Genomic DNA, 16,546 nt, shown 5'->3' on the forward strand with positions numbered 1-16,546 from the left:
AAAACCCATATTAAACATTTTTGTGAGCAAAGCAACTTTAGACGTGAGATTATATGCATTTTTAAGGTCCAAAAAAACAGCCAAGGTATATTTGTTGTAGAAAAAACCTTTTCTAATCTCGGACTCCAGCCTGACTACATGGTCTGTGGTACTTCTTCCATTCCTAAATGCACACTGATATTTAGACAACATATTGTTCCGCTCAAGAAACCAGGATAACCGTCTGGCGACCATTCGTTCCATTATTTTGCTAAAACATGAAGTTAGCTGAATTGGTCTATATGACTCAGGGTTTTCCCTAGGTTTGCCTGGTTTCAAAATAGGAACAATAATCGAGTGTCTCCATTCATCAGGGATATCACCTCCACACCATATGCAGTTCATCATTTCCAAAATTGAATGCAATTGTTCATCAGGTAGGTGTCTAAAAAACGCGTAATGTATCTCATCCGGTCCAATGGATGTATTGCCGCATTTAGCAATAGACATTTGTAGCTCAGTCATCGTGAATACATCATTATAAACCTCCTCATTGTCAGAAATAAATGACGGCATTTGATCCATCATCTGCCATTCCAGCTCTCTAAAAGTGGCTCGGTAGTTCCGAGAGGACGACATGTCAGAAAACAACCGTCCGAAGATATTTCCAACTTCAGTTGGGTCGTCAATTATGTTACCAGCCACCTTCAGAACAGGTAAGGGTCTCGCAAATCGCTCCTTTCTGGTAAATTTCCTAATGATGTCCCATAAGTGTTGTATCGGCGTATTCACATTGAACATATGCAATAGTTTTTCCCACGAATCTTTCTTTGCCGTACGAATTATCCTTCTGGCTTTCGCCTTCGCCTCCTTATAAGCCAATAAATGCAGATGTGTGTGCGAACGTCGGAATCGATTGAGCGCCCGTTTCCTTGCCCGAATTGCCTCCTTGCACTCGTCAGTCCACCAGGGGCAGCTATATTTGGTGTTTCTGATTTTCCGAGGAATACTTTCTTTTGCTGCTCCCAGCATAACCTTCGTAATGTTTTGGTAGTTTTGCATACCGTCCCTTTCATTGAATCGCAAACAACATCTGTCAGTAAATTCAGACCAGTTCGCCTTGTTAATATTCCAACCAGTAAATTCGTCACGTCGTGGTGGAATATCTCCATACCTATCATATGTAATATAAACTGGGAGATGATCACTGGAGTGTAAGTCAGTGTCCGTTTGCCAATGCATGAATTGTCCCACACTGCTTGACGTCACAGTCAGGTCGATATGTGACCATAATCCTGTGTACTCGTCCATTCTGGTTGGGGAACCATCGTTCATCACTTTTAAGGCATGTTGCCGTATTATCATTTCCCACACCTTTCCACGAGAATCGCACCGGTCTGCACCCCATAAGAAATGCCGACTATTGGCGTCCGTGTTTATGATATACGGCTGCGGTAGCTGTGTAACCAAGTCGTTCAGTTCAAGGTACGTCAAATTCTCGTTTGGTGGTAAGTATAAAGAACAAACACAAATACGAGAATGCCCCATTGTCACCGAACATGCCACCGCCTGAAAATTAGTATTTAGTGTGACCTGAAAATGAGGTAGGTCGTTGCTGACGTAGATTGATGCTCCGCCTCGTCTAATATGTGCGTCAGAATAAGCGTTATAAAGAGTATATCCGGGAATTCTGAAATCATATTGGTCAGTAGGGAGGAAGTGTGTCTCTTGGAGACATACGGCACTATGTGGTCTTGCCAGCAGCAGTGGTTTTATCTCCGCCCACTTTGAAATCACACCTCTACAGTTCCACTGCATAATGCTGAAAGTCATTTTATTGTTGCCTTAGACTGCAGACTCCGTCCAGTCAAGCACACACGCCGACAACAGTTCGACATTTATTGAACTTTTAAACTTGAACATCAGAAAATCACGCGAGTAGCCTGTACCGCGTACCATATCCCCACACACAAACATACAACCAATGCGCAGCCCGAACGCCGAAATCCAACAAAGGACCGCCACCAAAAACATGAAAAAATCAGATAAATAAATTAATAAATATGCCAAACATCGGTATGTACTACTTGTCCTGTAACTGCGAACAAAACATCTCAGTACATACACATTTCCCTTTCCCTTATTCCCCTCCCCAGCCAGCCCCAACCCCGCGGTCGGAACCAGGCGCGCTCCGGCCGGTCGAGTGGAAATAGCGCCTGTACCATTGCCCCCGGCAAGGATCACCCCGCACCCTCCGAAGGGTGACCTCCACGAGACAAACAACCTCAGCTCGTCCACCCCCTGACCCGAATTAGGTATCGCACCTGGATGTTTAACCTTACCTCCGAGAACCAAGTGGGCTGGGACTAGCCCAACCGGGCGACCTCTGCTCAAACCGAAAACGCAGCTGCCTCCGGAAAACACCATGAACTCGTTATTTAAGTCTCCCTCAACTTTGCAAACCATTTCGCATAACAATCCCGGCATTAAGGGTCCTAAAATAACTATGAAAACAAACACCACCGACCTCTGCATGCCCTCCGCACGAGAACAGTTACGTGGAGAACGTCTGAATTTGCTGGCCTATTCATTCAAATATTCAACATACCTGTCAACCAATCACCAACAAACTATTCAGCTATTAACAAAGAAGAAAGAAACGTGGTTCACTCCATTTCAATACTAGTTAGTCTTCCTTCCATGACCTCCTTTGGCTGGAGTTTCTCTTCGGCCTCTCCGTAGATCTCCCTGCTCGGCTAATCATTGGTGATGGGGTAGTGTCATTAGGTACCTCAGATATGTTACATTGTTGTTTGTCCTTTTTCTTTGCCCTACATGCTCTCTGCCAACCCTCCATCTCCTCATTATGCTCCACAGTCATATGATTCATCTCCCTGTCCACTCTTTCACTTTCTACATCATCTCTCTGCATCACTTGAACCTCTCCATCATTCCTCCTCTCATAGGTTTCCTGCTCATCTTTTTGAGTGTCCTTCTGTCCCTCTGCTATAACATCCACCTCAACTTCCTCATCCTGTCTACCTACAGGTCTGGTACTGTCATCCCTCCCCCTGGTATTCCCCTGGGCACCTTGTTTCATCAGCAGTTGCTGAAGCAGAGCAATCATCTCACCCACCTTTTCTTCCAGTTTTCCTACTTTTTCCCTGAGGTCATCATGCTGCTTGTTAGTGGGAGCCACACTTGGGTGCCGGACAGTTGCAGCATATGACTTCAGGACAGGGGGGTCATGCTCTTTTTCATATTGCCTTCTAGCCTGAGGGTATGAGAGTTCTTGTTCAGTTTTAATCTTACATATCTCCTTTTCTTTTTTCCATATTTCACACTCTCTGGCCATGCATGAGTGTCCTGACTGTTTGCAGTTCACACACCAGCGCTCACATTCCCCTTCATGCTTTCCTTTCCCACAACGAAGGCATAGAGGATCACCAGGGCATCTTGTTTCAGTGTGGCCAAATCTGCCACAACCAAAACATATCAGTGGGTTGGGGATATATTGGTGGACATGGTATGTGATGTAATCTAGCTCCATTTTGGCTGGGCATGAGGACCTGTCAAATGTCAAAAGTATGGTTGGGGTATTCTCCGTCTTTCCATCCACCCTCTTGGTGAATCTCCGAGCACCCACTACCCCAAATTCACCCAGCCATCCCACAATCTCGGTCTCGGACAAATCTACAAGGTCATATGCAATGATGGTTCCCCTGGATGTGTTCATTCTTTGTTCCCGAACAACCTCACACTCCTCATTCCCAAACTTTTTGTTTTTCATGAACTTTTCAGTCTGTCCATGATTTTTGGTTTTTATCAGAAGGCTGCCTGCAGCCAGAAGATTCGCCTTTTCAACCTTCTCAGAGCCTCCCAGAACTCCTCTCACGCACATCTGGATCCATGGCCAACCTTTGGACTTGAATGATTTCCCTGAGTTGAGTGTTATTTTCAGGTATGAGCCTGAGGATTCCCCCCCTACCTGAGAAAAGAAAAGTTCATCTGTACGCACTCGCTTACCGGGTCGGCTCGGCCCAGTCATCTTCACTTCACTCCATCACCACCAAGAAGAAAGAACATTACACTGAGATTCACCCGAAGTCTTGAAACAGGAAGAAATTCAGAAGTAAATTAAATGTGACCCCACAGAACTCGCTTCCACCGTTCGTATGGCCTGTCAAAAATGCTCTACACTTATCCAGACACCAACACGCGCCACCCCAGACGGCCGGAACGTGTTGGCTTCAGCAGTACTCGAACGCGAATGCCGCACCAGTAATGTCAGTACAACCGCGCCACTTCGGAAATACCCCATACAGTTCATGACCATCAAATTAGACGTAACCGTACTTATTGTAAGTCCTACTCGAATTGACAGAGCCGTTTCACACAGTGGTTGAATTAGAAATTTGCACGCTCATAACCATAAGCAAGCACTGGGCCGGTGCATATCACATAAATTACAGTATTCGACAACGAGAGAGCTATTCCTATCGAGAGCCATTGACACCTCTATTGAGGATATAAATTGCTTAAATCTGTTGGAGGCAGGATTGAGCCTCTGAAATTAACACACACGACAGCAGCCGAAAAGCTTACTGTTCCCGGGATTTCATTCACTTAGATTTGTGTCCTCAATGACAAAAATAACCGTCCCCTTAACTCTGTTGATAAAAAGTATTTTGCGGATGAATGACTTCCCAGTGCAAGCCTAAATGCAGCTGAATTTTGTGAGAAACATATAATTGGGTACAGTTCACAGAATGCTTCGTATAACCAACCGGATATGATTGCCCAAAATATCTGTTCGTTGAACAACGCGACCTATATATATACCAATCATTTATTCATCAAGAAAGGCGTTCCGATGTGCGAAAAGTTTTATGCAGCATGGCATGCTCTGATTCGTGCGTACTGGACCAGCGTGCATATGATACGTTTCCCGTAGAAAAGCGACGGATTGTATTGTGGCAAAGAATTTGGTACTATGTTTGCACTGCATTGCTACTGTGGAAACTGTATTGTGCCACTGTCAGGGAGCGCCTACACGTAAAAGTTGTTCTGGACTAGCACGACCTCAACAGATTATCGATAGCTGGAGCGACAAAGTTGGTAAAGGCTGGGCAAATGCTAAAGGCCAACAGGCCGTTCGAAAGGCCGTTTAAAAATAGCGCGGCCAGCGCTTTTGCACGATTTGGCACTTGACATAAACAAGGAAGCTCTTACTATCGTGGTATTTCGGAATGGGTTCGAAGACGTAAAATGGCCACGCAGGCGACGTACCCCTAAGCGCCCAGTTCGAGGCTCGCTGAAACAAGGTAATCGGCCTTCAAGATAGCAGGAGGTAAACTGTATCGTGTCACGACGTTAGGCCACGTTAGAGCCTCAGCACCTGAGTGCATCGTTAAGCCCCACTGATCTGACACATCAAGCAGGCAGCCCCACTGATCTGCCACATCAAGCAGGCAATGGTTATTTGGCAGGAATTAATTAACACCACGACCATATTTATTTCAATTGGAACATGGCACGCAAAGCCTGTCGATTTCATTCCACGCCAGTGTTTTGTGACAAGTCCAGGTGAAAGTGCGCATCGCCAAACTGTACTCTTAAAAGGGAATGTTTCGCATTTGAAGATAATGAAGCATCAGATCTGATGAAACAGGTTTATACTTATTATTATTGGCATACGCTTTTTAGGGGAGGAAAATGCTCAAGACAACACAATGCTCTGTCTAGTAAATGTGCTGCTCAATGCGTCATGGTTTGATAACGTCATTGCACCTTGCACAACATTGGTTGATAGCCAACTGACGGCTATCATATGTGGAAATCGCGCTCACGAACGCCAGATATAAACACCTCGACAATTATCTTTATCTCAGTCTTGCTCGCCGCATGGCTTATGGAATGACAACACGAACGACTTATGACCTCATGAATGCCAGGGCGGCTTTGTAATACTCTCTCCGATATACCTTTCCCCCTTTTTGCGGGCGTATAGCTCAGAAACTAGAGGGGCTTAAGTCCTAAGAAGTGCAGGTTTGTGATCTGTACCGAAAGGTCTTCAAGATGGTTATTTCAGTCCAAAACCCCATACAGATGTGGAACACTCCCTGTAAACCATGGCCATGAATAAACATGCGAATGAATGAGTAAATACGATACGATACGGACCGTGTTCTTATGTGAGGGTTCTCCCCTCGCCCCCTTCAATGCTGAGTTGAAACCACCAATGTTGGCTGGGGTCCTCCAATATTTTTGCCTGAAGTTTTACCAAATCGTAGGGAAAAGTTGGTTATCACACAACGACTACCTTCTTTGATCCCCGTCGTAGTGGTGTCGGCATGGATAGTCCATTGGGTTAACTTGACCCCGCGACCTCAAAATTAGTTTATTTAATCGGTGGATAACTTAAGATATTAACGATAAGCCATCTTATATTGACGGCCTTTTATTTTGTTTGTTAAACGTAAATCCAGATGCCTTTTCTCCCCACAACGATGATATTGACGATACTGATTCACTCGCCTTATCGTTTCCCATGTGCCGAATGACATTTGGTCTCCCACCCACGTTGAGCTATGAACCTACCATTATATGTAACATTTGGAGCAGCCCAGCACCACCAAATACTAAACATGCAAATTTTTACGAGTGGAAATACGCAAACATAGATATAAGGCAGTGACAAAATAGCTTTTTATTAAAAGGACAAAGGCTGACGAGAGAGATGAATCCATTCGATCGACGAGGGCATCCGAGTACAATGGAGCCATCCCATTCCATAGCACACACCAAATGCTGACGACTCTTCTGCCTTAAATCCTTGGTGCGACATGTTTGTTTATACGTGTCCCAATTCACATTTACTCGCGTGGGTTTTTGGCCTCTGAATTGTTTTCTAAGTTGACTTTTACTCTGTTTCATACGGAACTTTGCCCTTCCACCGTTTCCGTTTCGGCTTTTATGTCGGTCAATTTATGCCTCTTTCTGCTTTCGATTTTATGCCTAAATTTTCACTTGAGTTTTTCCGATCCGTATTTATCCGTTGTGGAATTTTTCCTATTCGACTTTTATTCCCATCGACTTCTATCCCATTTGACTCTCTGCCGTTGATGCTTCTTGTTCGACTTTTGCTATTCATCTTTTTGTTCGGCAACCATACGGGGTATGTACTCGGCGCTTGTACAAATCCTCACCAGATGGACTCTTAGCCCATTTATGACTGGTGTACATAGCCCCTGATAAAAAGGGCGTCGCGAGGATGCAAGATAAGGTGAGAATGGAGAAGGAAGGTGGATGCTTCTTTTTTAACATTTGACGGTTATTAACGAAGACGCTGTGTTAAAAACACACGAGACAAAGTGCAAAATTTGCCGTTTTCAATCTTTTATTGACAGAATTTCTCAATAACCATTCTTAATCCTGAACATCGGGAGGGCGAATTCTAGGGATTGAAATCCAGGGAAGTATCAGGTTGTGGGACAGGTTGGGTCAGCCTTATCGGCTGAGGCCCTTCCCACACCGACTTTAAGACGTGACACCCTTGGGAACACCTAACAACAACTCCATTGAAAGCTTAGTTAATCTTAGGATAGTGTAATCCACACAAGTTTAGCGCGCCGCTGCCGCCGCCGCCGCGCGAAACGCCTGGCTGGCCGCAAAACCGCGCAAAGGTGAGGGGGGGGGGGGACGGGGGCAAATTCCCCCTGATTTCTGAGAGAGCGTTTCCTGTATCACCAATACGGAGAGTGGCACATGCATCGTATGATTCCCGGTTGTGTGAGCGTAGCGCCGCTTACACATCCCTTCTTTTATGAAAGATCGGATACACGGTGTGCCGGTTGTGCAGCACGTCCTCGATTTCTTCATGCATCAGCTTCGCGATGAAGTCTTAGAAAGGAGAAACAAACAAATTGCGCATTGGTGAAACTTCTGTTTATAAATGGCGAGCTGTGCAAACACGTGAATGCCATCGCATCTTCGCGAGGTGTGCACGGCCTTACGGTAGCGTGCACCTAGCGCTAAGTCCATGGCAATTCGATCCGTCTTCTTCGACCCCAGCGTGTCCAGCTGGCATAAGGAGGGTTTGCTATGCATGCGTTAATCGGCTGAAAGGAAAATCCATCTGAAGAGTGTAGGATATAAGGCGTTTTAAGTAACTACCCAAATATCTTTTGTAGAGCCAAAACGAAGCTGAGCATTGGTGACGGGGTCATTGGACACGGTGGAGACGCACGTTTACGGAGAGCGTACCCCCCTCTACGTGAACACCTGGTAGCTTGATAGGCGGCAGTGGAGCCCGGTGTGATAACCACAAACTTTAAAGCGAAAATGTTAGCAAAGCCGATAGAAAACGCGCATCCCAGGATACCAGAATCGCTGCAAATTACTGCAAAATTGCGGTCTGGCTGAACAGACAACCGTCGTCCCGGGATTTTGACGTCCTCACGATAGCTTTTGAGCGGCTTAGCTCGCATTTTGAGCAACGTCGTTTCGTTATATATGTATAGAAATAGTTCTCTAGTCTTTGTGGTGGACATTGACACCTACTGCCACGTTAAGATCCATGCTTTTTACCCGTGGCTTGCTTTTTGAGCAACGTCGTTTAGTTATATATGTATAGAAATAGTTCTCTAGTCTTTGTGGTGAACATTGACACCCGCTGCCACATTAAGATCCATGCTTTTTATCCGTACGTATCATCGAAGTCTTTTAGCTCAGCCGTTAGAGTTTCGTGCAGCCCTTAGCACCACAGCCCTCAGCACAACAGCCCTCGCGTGTCGGGCGTCGTGCCGTGACAGCCTGAATGCAACATCCTGTCCGCGAAGTGTGATGTTTGTGTTAAGTAACTATTCGACCTGATGGAGGCCATTTACCTGGAAACTAGCCACCTTTTACTCAGAAAGCTTCCAAGTGTTACAGCTCATTCTTGTTACTGTTCCGACCCATCCTTTACCTCCATGCCATTGTAGCAGCGTACTCTTTACATCTGCGTAAAAATTGGTGTGCTGGTGGATCAGGCTTTTTTTTGTTAAGTATCCCACTCAAGACTTCACAACAAAACTTCCGTTTCAAGTTTGGGACCAAATACAACGAGGTGCTCTGCATGCTTTCAAACTATTCGCACAGCTAGCACAGCCTAAACTATTCCTTGCATGTGCCTTTCGCCATGCGGCTTGAAAACATCTATGTGGGTTTTCTAAAAAAGAGGACCAGCGCCAGAAACAGGTACAGCAATGTGGTAAATGTCCATTCGCGGCAGTATTTTTCTGGAAATGGTTTCATCTGCATGACATGACATTAATCTAGTATTTTATAAATCAATGAAAATTACGACCAGGTTGTGCGGCCACGCTACCACGACTTACCTTCTGAAGATTTAGCTGACACGCAATGCCGTGCACTTCTCATTTCTAAGATGCCAACCAGGAGTATCATTTTCTCAATTTGATTGGGGAAGGGGCTGGGCCCATAACGTTGACCTAACGGAGCCCCAAAATCTGCTCGCCAGCATTCGAACATTTTTATTTGCAACTCCGGTGTCAAAAGAGATACAAAAAATTGTAGCAAATGTCAAAATTGTTTTAATGCTTTACGTTTCATAACTTTCATTATAAACCGATAGTAAACTGCAATTTTGTGAGAAGATTGGAATGAGGAGTAGATTTGCAGAAAAAAAATAATATGATCACCGAAAAATCGGCTGCTTTATCGCCCATCAAAGATGACCCGAGGCATAAAAAGACGGCTTTATGCAGAATGACGTGACTTGACGCGTGTAGATGAGAGTCTTAAGACAATGTTTCGCGTACGTTGCAAGGGTCTGCGTATTTTCAGAGGGAAACCGAGTTTGACGAAACTCTGAACAAAGGTGTCAATAGCTGGGTGGACGGAGAAGGTAAAGACTTGTGACCGGGCTGGTCGCCAAAATGGCTTTAAAAAATCAGACCACTGTTTTGACACATGTTGGAAGAAGATATCAAAAAGAAAAACCTTGAGCTCGTAGCGTTTAGCGTTGAGTTGGAATTCTGTTCAAAAATAGACTACCGGTATGCCAGGATGCGCTGGACAAACCATGTTAGCAATAAAGCACTAATACTTTGAAAATGAGCCAACGTTTCGAAGTCTGCTCATCCACAGCTTTTTCTTAGGGAAAAAATGTCAATGCTACCACGATATTCATCTACTCTGAAACACAGCGCACACATGTGCGATGAATCTTGGACGTCCTGTCTGTGGTGCAACCGAATGGAAGCTTTACCACGAAACTTTACTTTAGACCCATCGCCGCTATTATCCTACCATGTTACAACCCAACACATATGGCTCCTAAGGAAGGCATCCTTATACTGCAAATGCAGGGAGCGGTGAGTAAATGTTATAATCATTGGCAATACGAGAGAAATCGTGCTAAAATAACTCCTTCCCCCGTGAAAAGTGTGCCCAGAACTTCGAGTGAGATCCAAGGCCTGAGTCACGCGTTTTCCAGCGACACATCAGGCTCACGAAAAAGTCGTAGAAAGGCTGAACAAACAAACTTTGTCAACCTGATACTCCCGTTGACAGATGGCAAGCTGTGTTGGCATGAGTTTTGAGTCATCGTCGAGTCCTGTGAGCTGCCCTAGGGAGGTGTAGTCTAGCGGTCCGAGTTTGAATTATGTGCTAGTTCTACCAGCCTTTGGAACCCCAGCCTGTCCAGCTGGGTGTGAGGTTTGGCACACATATGTCGATTGGTTTAAAGGAAAATGCACGCGGGAGAGCACATAAAAGGTCGGTGATTACCTCTGCCCAGGGGACCCCTGTATACGTGAAGCAACGACTCAAAAAGCGAGGCTTCCAAAACCAATTTTTAGTCGATTTTTCCGCACGTCATCGTACGCGAAAAGTGGGAGTGCCATGGCACCCACGTACTCCCTCTCCCCGCCCCCTTGTTCCGGCGTCTATGCGTAGACAGATAGGATAACCACACCAGCTGCTGGTCGGGCAGTCTCCAAAGCATCTTGATGGTTTGGCAAGGAAATATGTTTGGGCCTCGTAGCGTGATGTGAAAGTTCTTCGTCCTTCTTAGAGCTAATTTGATGTCTGTGGTAGTGATGTTTGTCTTGCTCGAAGTCATTTTTAACCTGTTGGCTTGGAACCTATTTTGAAAGTTGGAATGTATTCCTCGATTCATATCTGAGATGAGACAAGCCGACAACAGAAGGTGGTGAGTGATCGATAGGCTGGGTGTCGTCGGTCTAGGCCAGGAGGCGGCCGTGGGTGAAGAACGGGCCACGTCGTTGATAGAGACGAGATAGAGGTCTAGTCCGACAATGGATACTCGGGCTTCTCCGTGGATCAAGGGAAGCAGTGAAGGGACCGGAGCTCAACGTCTGACTGCGGTCGCAAAGGCATCTCTGCAATCATGGCAAATCCTCTCCGTATCCTTTAAGCTTTTCCAGGGAGACACGGTGGTAGGCGCCACCAACCATCAAACTTTGTATTTAAATCTAGCGTTGTTATCGACGTAACATGGCCTTCGTTGATCCTCTTGATTTCCGGTGGACAGATTCTAATATGGCGCCCACTGTGGAACAATGCAGCGGTCAATAAGGGAGCTGGAAGGATGACAGTAGTGCATTACGAATACGGTAGATGGGAGGACATAAATCTTATCTGATTAAAAAAAACGGCAGGATCAATTTTTTACGTCCGAATGCTATCCAGATTTCATAAATTCATGGTAGCTCAAGCTATCTTTTATACTGTGTCAACCGCAGAAATGACGATGAAGCAGTTGATGACATGGATTAGGTGGTGCCTGAGAACGGGAAAACCCTTATAAATGCATGTAGGGGTGCACTGTCCTCGCCGACGGCCTGGTAAGAGTGGTAGGTGGGGCTGGTATTTCCTCAGAGTTTTAACCGATTCAGGATCCACATTGAGGGGTGAAGGCAAGCATTGGGGTCAGCAGGTGCCAGCCAGGTGGGTGCAAACCATCACCCTTGGGTCAGGCGGGCTATGACTCACCCGAGGCCTTGTAAGTCCCTTGGCATCAGGCAGTGCTCCTTCTAGCGAACTAAGGCCCTCAATTGTCGATGTTTCTCCCAAGAGCTGCCGCTGCACCCCGCCTACTCAGAGCGCTGAGTCGTGCTCGCTGGCATCAGATCCTGGCGACGCCCTGACCCTGCCCGGTTGTCACCGCCATCTATACAATACTTTAACCGACTGTACCGCCACCTGTTTAACCTTTCGGCAGACCTGCCCGCCGCATACCAGCACCGGGTGCTGACCAGGGGCGTATCCGCCCAGGGCACTCTGGGCTCACCCAGCGACTTTTCTGGAATGAGTTTTGAACCACCAGAGGGATGTGCATGAGTGCACTGAATGCACACTTCTAAATGTGTTGTGAGACCTTGTTTTAACGAGTGGAAAATGTGGCAACGAAACAGCCGCCGCAGCGCATTCTTGGGAGCCTAAGGTTTGAGGCTCCAAAGATCCCACAGATATGTTGGCCATAAAGTTTCATATGAGTATTTCGGAAATTAAAGCACTCCATATCTTTGTGTACATCTGGATAGAACCATATCAATGTCACTAATTTCTTGTTGGCGGCAATAGGCAGGCTGCGCATGTATAAAAGGATAAGGTAGAAATGCGACTCCAATTTATGAAACCGCTTTAACTGTACCCATCGAATCTTCATTACTTACCATATGACCAATTTACCACATTCTAGAGAGGCAAATTAGACTTTGTGTTGCGTCCCGCACTTATAATAAGGCATTATGACGTCTTCGGCAGTTTTGCTTCTACGGACAGCGCTTCGCGGATTTCTTTCATGCCTTGGATCGCTTTGATGTAGTTATCGACTGGTTCGATGATTTACTAGTCAGGATATGTCCCACTATGTGAGATATCACCAGTTCACAGCCAAGGGTCATGTCAGGTCACATCATGGGTGCCGAACCAAATGATCTATTAGGTAGGTCCAGTTGTGATAGATAAGTTGGTAACACGGCATTTTCAAACTAATGACTGCTATGTGGCATGTGAGCTATCGTGAAATCAGGGTTGTTGGTGGCGTAATAAGTGAGCTGCGTATCTGGAAAACCAAAAGTGCGGGTTCGATTCCCCTCGGTGCCCGCCCTTCCCACCAGGGAAAGAGGCAGGCAGCGACATTTAGCAACAGCAGCTGAGTGTGTTGTAAAGCCCCAGTCACAGCAACCGAAAAATTGTATTCAGTGGGGTGATCTATCCTTCACAAATCATACCACCACATAATAGCGTTTTGAATTTTTATATCCATGTTTCACATTGTTTGCCGTTCTTCATTATTTCAGCTAAAGCTCGGAAGTTTTCACCTGCAAGGTTAAAAACACTGGGTAGAAACAGACGTTTCAAATTTTACATGCTATCCTGTAATGAGCATCAAATATTTTGAGAAAACTCGCCATTGCATGTAGAGCATGGCAGAACCAACGCGTTGGAACCCTTTCTTCGTAATTTACAGTGCCGCGTACGAAATTCAGCAAGGACCCAAAACGACCGTCAACCCCGTACTCGTGAACGTCGTCCAGCGTGCATCAGTTTTGCGCATGCGCGGGATGACATCTGGTACTGGTAAAACAAGAAGGAAGTTAGGTGCTGCTCTCAAATTGAAATGTTGTCCACCAAATTTGAACTCCAAAATGAATAAAGTTAATTTGGTTGTGATATCCTGGCTGTGATACCGTTTCACGTTCGGAGTTATAAATTAGCATTTATGCCAGGTCCTAATGGTTTACCAGAGCATTTTTAAAAGGTCCATAAGTGAGATACTCCCTTTGATGACATTATAGCAAGAGTCAGAAGAGCAAGAAGACGCTCTTTGGTTTGTCGTCACCTTTAGCTCTGGAGGTCTTATGGCTGGTGATAAAGGGCCTGTGACGAGTTAAGAATTTTGACTACCTTAAAGGTATTTTCTCAACATGTAACGTCACCAGTCACTAACCAGCTGTCAATATAGCAATTTCTTGGTTGGATTAACCGACGAGATCCTTTGCAGTTCAGACTTCTACGATCAACGAATAAATATTGATACAAATATGTTTATTAGGCACCTCCATTCGATGTGTTATATCGTGTCTACGTCAATACATAATATTACAATACAATGTTCACAATGCGTCCATAATGCATGATGGTCAATGCATGATAGTTTAATCACAAATGAGAAAAGCAATGTCAATTATCCATGCACAATACAAAGCAAAGATGACACGGGAAAATGAAGTTGGTTCAAATCACTTGAGTCCCGCTCGCTGAACAGTGCCGAGCGAGCCTGCTGAGGTACCTCCGATGACAGGCCATTCCAAGCGCTTGCAGCGCTGTCCCCGTCCCCTGTCGCACACGTGCGGCGGGCTGACACGTCAGGCGCTGGAGCAGTCGCTCCAGCGCCTGATACAGATGTACAGTGGTCAGCGATGCGCTTGCCGCATGGTGACGATGTCACGATCGGTGAGTAGTTCCTGAAGTCTAAACCATCAAGTTCCCACAGCGATGAGGTCACATGATCGTGCCGGTTAAGGCCGGTCACAATACGGATGCCAATGTTGATCACCTTCTGAACGCGCTGTCTTTGCGCTGACGTGCGGGTAGCTTGTGACCGATTCCGGTCAGTCCTACCAGAATACAATGGCGCCGCTGAGCAACAGGGGCCATATGCACATTGCACGCCAGGCGTGAGTCGATGGCGACGACCAGAGCCTTGACGCTCTGAAAGGGTAAACTGCATTATTGCCGAAATGGACCGAGAAAGTCGCATCGAAGTTTTTGCGCCGGTACTTGAAAGGGAGTGTTCCATATTCGCATGGGGTTTTGAACTGAAATAGTCATCTCGAAGGTCATTTGGTGCAGCTTACAGCCCTGCCATTCTTAAAACCTAGACCCTTCATTTCGGTCAGTCATTTAAATCCTGCAGTTCCACTGGCCATGCGTTGATGAAGGCTAAGCAGAATGTGATCGTCGAATCATTCACTGGATGCTGTTTGCGTACATTACAATCTTTCCATATGGGATATGTTGCGGCAAGTCATTGGTGAATATAAGAAAAAGCACTCGCCCCAGGATGGATTCTTGGAACACGCCGTATATCATATCCGGTGCACACAACCCACCCCGCACAGTCTGGGTACGTCCCCGCAGCCACACCGAGATCCAATTCGGGTGGATGCCACACCAACCGAACTTGTCTTGGGGGCGGCCATGCTCAGCGCTGTCAAAGGCCTTGGAGGTGTCAGCTGTGACAAGTGACGTCGCCATGCCTTTATCAATGCTGTCAGCAGTGAAAGTGACAGCGTCAAGTGGGGCTGCCTCTGCAAACAAGCCCGGCCTGAACTCGTGCTGCTTCGGACACCGTGGATGGTGATGTGTCAAATACGCCACTGATAGCGTGGACGCCATTCGTTCACGCCTTGGCAACAACAGGGAGAAATGATACCGGGCGGCAGTTAAAGGGATCCCTGGTGACGTTTTCGTTATGGAGCGTGGTTCCGGTAGTCACTTTCCACTGTTCGGGAATCTAATGTTAACCATACAGCGGTTTACAAGCTCAAGCAAGTGGGACCCACGACTGGGAACGCCATTCTCAAATTTCGAGGGCAATGCCGTCAAATCCGCAGGCACGGGACGTGCTGATGCGTTGCAGCGCCGCAGACAACTCCGGTAGAGTGGCGGGGAGTAGTGTAAACGCACTGGTGCACGTGCGAGGCGAGCGTGGTTGCAGTGGCTCTCCTGTGTCGCCCTCCGCCAGGGCGTCCGTCACACCAGAACCGAGAGAGGCAAAGAAGCGGTTCAGTTGGTTGGCCTATTGCGGATCTGTGCCTGCTGCACTGGAGAGCAAGAAATGACTCACATAGATACCAAGCTAGGACTGACAGAGAATGGTTACGTATAGCTCCCTTAGGCGGCTACCGTTGGCGAAATAATATGGTCAGTAACATGCTAACAGCTTTTAATCGTGATGCATTGTGCGCATACAAAAGGAAGCTGTTGTTGCCTCGTTGACTATCTGCTCAGCAATTACCCGTATCTTTTTTCGCACCAGAGTCACAGATGTATTAGAACATGTTCATCCGCCCGCCCCATGAACATTTATGGCGAGAGAAAGAGAGAGAGAGCGAGAGAGAGAGAGAGAGAGAGAGAGAGAGAGAGAGAGAGAGAGAGAGAGAGAGAGAGAGAGAGAGAGAGAGAGAGAGAGAGAGAGAGAGAGAGAGAGAGAGAGAGAGAGAGAGAGAGAGAGAGAGAGAGAGAAAGAGAGAGAGAGAGAGAGAGAGAGAGAGAGAGAGAGAGAGAGAGAGAGAGGGTGGGAGGGGGGAGGGGGCTGGGTGGCCGGCTGGCTATTGAAGCGTTACTTAAGTACCTACTGCGATAATCTGAGCACTGCCACGCAAATTCCCATTCGTGCTTGCGATTGTTACGATTGTATTGATCGTCTATTACGTGGCTCTCCATCCCCACCCAGCTTTTTTCCAAAGCCAAACAAGGTGGGATAAAGGGTAGATGTTTTTTGGCCAATATGATGTGGAACGAACAA

This window comes from Pollicipes pollicipes, unplaced genomic scaffold, assembly GCF_011947565.3.
Source record: "Pollicipes pollicipes isolate AB1234 unplaced genomic scaffold, Ppol_2.1 Scaffold_4740;HRSCAF=5597_pilon_pilon_pilon, whole genome shotgun sequence".
NCBI classification, from domain to species: Eukaryota; Metazoa; Arthropoda; class Thecostraca; order Pollicipedomorpha; family Pollicipedidae; genus Pollicipes; species Pollicipes pollicipes.